Source organism: Erinaceus europaeus, chromosome 5 (genome assembly GCF_950295315.1).
Source record: "Erinaceus europaeus chromosome 5, mEriEur2.1, whole genome shotgun sequence".
Classification (NCBI taxonomy): Eukaryota; Metazoa; Chordata; class Mammalia; order Eulipotyphla; family Erinaceidae; genus Erinaceus; species Erinaceus europaeus.
In genome coordinates this window covers 37,947,505-37,954,324 of record NC_080166.1, presented here as the reverse complement: position 1 = coordinate 37,954,324, position 6,820 = coordinate 37,947,505, and positions in this window count along the sequence as shown.

The window sequence follows — 6,820 nt, the reverse complement described above, 5'->3', positions numbered from 1 at the left end:
TACCAGACCCTGCTCATCTCTGACTTTGGGGAATTGAACTTAGGTCTACTACCCCTCCATCTCATCTCACATTGGTCGCTTCCTTGTTCACTGGATCAATCATCTCTCTTCCCTGAATGTATTAAGTTCTTTTCTCCTCTAGATCTTGACACTGGCTGTAGTCTCTGTATAGAGAAGCATGCTTTACATTATTACTACTTCTCCCCTTCAGTTCTCAGCCCTTCTTAAAAAGTCATTCCACTGTGGTGAAGCAGGGCTGCAGGTGTCTCTCTCTCTCTCTCCCTCTTTATCTCCCTCATCCTTCTTGATATCTGGATGTCTCTATCAAATAAAAAATAAATATTTAAAAAAGTCATTCCACTGGATACAAGTGCCCTTCCTAATAATTTTCAGAAGTGTAATATGGGTATAGAAAGCTCAATACAATCACACCATTTTTTTTAAAGAAGAGAAACATTCTCATTTATTGTCATTCTAGCCTGCCTCTCGACTTACGTTCCTTTTCCACACATTAATACAAGTGTGTGCATGTGGAATGTGGAGTGGTGGTGGTGGTGGAAAACCAGCAAGTGGATTCAGGGCAAGCAAGATAGCAGGAGCCTGGTGCCATCAGGCCTTTTCATTTCCTGGATCAAGGCTCCTGGGATTATGTGAATTTCCTCCTAAAACAAAGTTTGTAATAGGCCTTAACAATTTTGAAAGGGTTAGACTAGCAGGAAAAGGATGGTGTGTTTGAATCTATGAAAACTGTATCTTAGTTTTTCAAATTAAGTATTATCATATTAATTGTTTCTGAGTGGGTCCCCATCTATTATTTTAGGTCACTCCCTTGGGGGCATGCCAGACCCCTTTGCCATTTTGTAGCCACCATTTTATTTCTATCATATTCTTTGATCATTTCATTATAGAATCTATCTCCACATGCAACTTTCTCCTTTATTTATTATTCCTGCTTTATCATTTCCATTTACCCTATTGAAATGCAAGCTCAGGAGGATAGGGATTTAATTTTGACCAGCTTTCTGTCCTTGGCAACAAATATTTCTTAAATTCCTTCAATTATTTGACCTTTGTCTTTTGGTGCTTATGGAGACTGCTTCCTCTTTTTTGAGATGCAACTCTAAATGTGTGCCTCCTGCAAAGTCCTCTGACTTCTAGCCCCATATTCACAGATCCCTCTTGCAAATTTGCACTGGGTTTCCTGAGAGGATTGTATTCTAAGCAGGGCTTGATACATCATTAGGAACTTCTGAATGTCAAGAGATAAATGTGAAACAATGGAAAATTGTATTGCTATGGGGGATTTTTACCAGTTCAGTTGCAACATCTATATGTTACTATTCAGGCTAATTGTTAACAGTGACACACATTTTGAATTTCTCTGGACATTTTCCCCCATTTTTTTATGGTAAGATTCTAAGATTACAGAGTATAGTTTTATCTGCCACCAAAGTTCTGTGTCTCCATCCTCTCATCTCCCAAAGATAAGCACTATATTTTAATTAAGTAATACTTATTTTGCCTTCAGGCTTATCCCTGGGGCTTGGTGCAGGTCCTACAAATCAAGTGTGACTCAAGCTTACTACTTTTTCTATGCCTTCTCTTTTATTTCTTAAGACAAGTTGCCAGGGGAGCTGGGCAGTGGCATTCTGGATTTAGTAGACATGCACAAAGGCCTGGGTTCAAGCCCCCCAGTCTCCATCTATACAAGGGATGCTTCATGAGTGGTAAAGCAGAGCTCTAAACACTTCTCTTTCTCTCCTTCCCTATCTTCCCATATCCTCTCAATTTCTCTCTATACTATCAAAATAAATAAATAGATAAATAAATATTTTTTAAAAGATAAGTTGCTTGAAATTGTACAATCTGTATATATACACAATGGAATACTACTCAGCTATTAAAAATGGTGATTTTTACCTTCTTCACCCCATCTTGGATAGAGCTTGAAGAAATCATGTTAAGTGAGATACATCAGAAATGAAAGTATGAATGTGGGATGATCTTACTCATAGATAGAAGTTGAAAAACAAGATCAGAAGAGAAAACACTAAGCAGAACTTGGACTGGAGTTGGTGTATTGCAGCAAAGGTAAAGACACTGGGGTAGGGGTGGAAGGGAGGGTTTAGGTCCTGAAACATGATAGCAGAGGAGGACCTAGTGGGGGCTGAATTGTTATGTAGAAAACTGGGAAATGTTATGCATGTACAAACTATTGTGTTTTACTATCAACTGTAAAGCCCCAATAAAGAAATTAAAAAATAATAAAGGAACAAAAAAGGAAAATGTACAATCCGTAAATATTTCCCTCTGATATATATTACTGAAAATACTAAGGTCTACATATAAGGTTCACATTAGAATGGCATTAAATTGTCTTTACTCATATGATACTATTTGTTTTAATTTAAATAATTTAAAAATATTTTTTAGAATTTCATGTGGTAGAGTTGAGAAAAAGAAAAAGCTATAGCTAGAGCTAGAGAGAGAATCCAGAGCACTATCTTGTGCTTGTGACTCTGGGAATTGAACTAGGAACCTCAGGCATGTGAGTATTGCACTTAACAACCTGAACCTCAGTCACTGAGTGAGAGAGAAAGAGAGATAGAGAGACAAGAGCACCACTACAGCAATTTATGAAATGCCTATTATGATGGTATTTCATTAATCAAATGTGAGACTCATTTTCTTCTTCATCTGCTGCATATTTACAATAAAAGAAACACATTTGAAATACTAATATCATTTAATCTTCACAACTGGTGGAGTTGCCAAAGGAGAAATCCATTTTGCAGAGGAGAACCAGCAGTGTTGAGCTATCCTCAACTAAGTCCTAGTTAAGCACCCTCTGGACTTTAGAACTATAACCCTTACTTGCCTCATTACCATCGCACTGTGGTTTTCATAAGGAAATTGAGTAATCCTCCTGCCCTCCTTTTTTATTACCACTAGAGTTATCTGGGCTCAGTGCCTGCACAATGAATTCATTGCTCCCTGTAGCCATTTTTCCCCTCCTCCCTTTCTTTTATTGCATAGGACAGAGAGATCTTGAGAGAGGGATACATAGAGGGAGAGAGACACCTGAAACACTGCATTACTGCTCATGAAACTCCTTAAGACTTGTATCTTGAACCTGGGTCCAAGCTCATGGTAATATGTGCACTCTGCTATATGTGTCACAGCCTGGCCCCTGAGTAACACTTTTAAAACATGGCCATGAAAAGTGTTGATTAGCTCAAGTTACAGAGTTAGTAATATGAACAAATTGTAAGTTTGTATGCATGTGTGTAAAAAAAAACTCTGTTCTTTCTATCTAGAACAGTGACTTCTGAGACCTGTCTTAAAAGAAGATCACTTTTTTTCCCCTGTCAATATGGAGTCCCCAGTCACAGAGGGTAGAATGGACAGTCAAGTTTTGGTTCTCCTTAGAGAACTAGCATTAGAATCCATCTGATTCCAGTCTGAATTGGTGAGTCTTCATGGTTCACTTCATGTTTGAAGCTACTCAGATTCAGTGTTATTTACCTTTCCCTGCCTCCCAGTTTCAAAATCTTAACATTAGTGCTAAGTTTTTTCTATTATTATTACTTCCAAGGACACTTAAATGACCCAGGAATAATTTATGAACAGGTTCTGAGAGTGTGATGTCTAGTTCTATACATGGTGAAGATTTGTCAGTGAAAAATCCAAGTACAAGTCAAGTTTCATTCAAGGCCATGTGCAAAACCTGTTGTACTGCAGATCAATGGATAATATGTTATTTGAAATAAATGAAAAATATAACTATGGGCAGGCAATCTCTTGCCTGATACTTACAGTGAAGGGATGATTAACCTTGCCCAATTTCCAAAATATCAGATAGTCATAAGCTCAAGGCTGAAGGGTAGAAGGGATGGTATTTTTCTTGTCTAAGAATCATGTTGAGGAGAGAGGCAGAAAACTGGAGAGGTGGACTTCAGTGGGTTTAACTGCAGATTCCATATTTTAAAAAATGACTATTACTAGCAATATAATTCACCCAGACAGTATGCTTGCTTTGCACTGTGGGTGATCATGATCGAAGCATGGCTCCCAATACACTGAAGGAAACTTCAGTGCAGTGCTATCTTTAACTCTCTCTGCATGTCTCTGTTTCATCTCTGTGTCTGTCTGAAAAGGTCAATCCAGAGCAGTGAAGCCTTGATGATGATTAAAAAAGATAAAAAGGAAATAAAAAGAAATTAGCTGAATGGTGTTTTGGTATCTACGTTGAAAAGAAAAGTCAAAATGGAAACTCAAAAAAATTATTTTGTACACTGTGAACCTAGATACAGGAAAGCAAATCATTTCCTAACAAGAAAACAGGATAGAGGAGGTCAGGCAGTGGCACATCTGGTAGTGTACACATGTCACTATGCTCAAGGACTCTGGTTCAAGTCCCTGGTCCCACCTGCAGGGGGGAAGCTTCAAGAGTAGTGAAGTAGTGCTGCAGACCTCTCTCTCTTTCCCTCTCCATCTTCTACTTTCCTCTCAGTTTCTCTCTCTCCAAAATAAATAAATAATAAAAAAATCAAAAGTGTATACACTAAATAAAATAGGAAAGATCTTTAATACTTGATATTTTCATTCAGTGGCATATTTAAAGGTGATAATTCACTAATAAATGTGTACACATATAGGCTAAATAAGAAGAAATTTATAACAGTTGGGGAGGTGATTCAGTGATTAGAGCTCATGCCTGGTATGTATGAGGCCCAGGGTTTGATTCCTAAGTACCATGCTAAAAAAAATCTATAAGGGCCAGAAAATAGCCTGCCTGTAGAGCATGTGCTTAAGGCACAGTTTTTTTTTTTTCCTGAAGAAAATTTTGGTGCTTAATCAAGAAGCACTAAAGGAAAAATTTGGACACTTAATCAAGAAGCAAGGAGAAACAGTTTTTAGTCAGCTATTTAAGAAGACAGTAGGCTCTTGTCTCAAAAAAAATCTTTTAAAAATTAATTTTTGTCACCAGTGTTATTGCTGAGGTGCAGCTAGTTTTTCTCTCCTTCTTTCCTTCCTTTCTTCTTTCTTCTGTCCTATTTTTTTTTCATAGAGACAGAGAAAATAGGGAAGAGAGAGAGAGAAGTAGCACAGTTCCGTCACTCATGAACCTTTCGATGGAGGTTGAAGCTCCTTGAACCTAGGTCTTTGCTCATGGTAATATGTTCACTCTATTGGGTGTACCACTGTCCAGCCCCTCAACAGACTATCTTAACAACTCAGGAAGTGAGTAGAATTTCCAAAAGAAAAAAAAGAAAATTATTTATTTTTAATGAAATAGAGATACAGAGAAAAGGATACAAAGAGAGACCAAAGTACTGATTACCTTTGACTTATGGTGGCACTGGGAGACCTCAGAGTCTCAGGCATAAAAGTCTTTTGCACAAACATTATGCTGTCTCCCCAGCCCAATGAGTAGGGTTTCTAAGGCTAAAAAGTAGGGAGCTAAGGGCTGGAGAGAGAGGTTGCAGGTATAGATTCTGGATATCTCCGGAAACCTCCACAAATCCTTCTGATAAGGTTCTGTTAGACAAGGGAACCTGTCTGCTTCCCCAGAGCCCTAACCTACTAGGGAAAGAGAGAGGCAGGCTGGTAGTATGGATTGACCAGTCAACGCCCATGTTCAGTGTGGAAGCAATTACAGAAGCCAGACCTTCCACCTTCTGCATCCCACAACGACCTTGGGTCTATACTCCCAGAGGGATAAAGAATAGGAAAGCTATCAGGAGAGGAGATGGGATACGGAGATCTGGTGGTGGGAATTGTGTGGAGTTGTACCCTCTTATCCTACAGTTTTGTTAATGTCTCCTTTTTTAAATAAATGAAAGAAAATTGAAAAAAAAATAAGACAAGGGAGCCTTAAAAATAGTTGCTGCTTATCATATAGTAGTTCCTGCTATGCTCTGGTTCCTAGAATGTCAAGGTCACTGTGACCAATAGTAAATTTGCCAGTTCCCTCAAGCCTAGATCCTGCAATCCTGTGAGTGACATGGACTAAAAAATGGAGTATGTAGTGCTCACTAACATCTGAGCCTTGGTACCACATAGGAGTACCATAGCGTGGTGGTGGGTGGTGGTGGTGAGGAAGCTTCAGTGCTACAGTATCTTTTTTTTTTTTTTAATTTTTTATTTCTAAAAAGGAAACATTGACAAAATCATAGGATAAGAGGGGTACAGCTTCACACAATTCCCACCACCAGACCTCCATATACCATCCCCTCCACTGATAGCTTTCCTATTCTTTACCCCTCTGGAAGTATGGACCCAAGATCATTGTGAGATACAGAAAGTGGAAAGTCTGGCTTCTATAATTGCTTCCCTACTGAACATGGGTGTTGACAGGTTGATCCATACTCCCAGCCTATCTCTCTCTTTCCCTAGTGGGGAAGGGCTCTGGGGAAGTGGAGCTCCAAGGCACATTGGTGGGGTTGTTGTCCAGGGAAGTCTGCTCGCATCTTGCTAGCATCTGTAACCTGGTTGCTGCAAAGAGAGTTAACATACAAAGGCAAACAAATCATTGACCAATCATGGACCTAAAGGCTGGAATAGTGCAGACAAAGTGTTGGGGGGTCCTCCATTTTGTAGATAGCTAGTAGGCATATTTTAGTTAAATTTCAAAGGGCCTCAGTACTACAGTATCTTGGTCTCTGTGAAATAAAAAGAATGGAAAAATTGGTCCGGAGAGGTGAGAACACACATGCCTAAGGTCTAAGCACAGCAAATAAGCAAACACACACAGAGAAAACATTACCAAAGAGTTTCATGATGAGTGGCAGAGCCTATGAGGCAAGCTTAACCACAG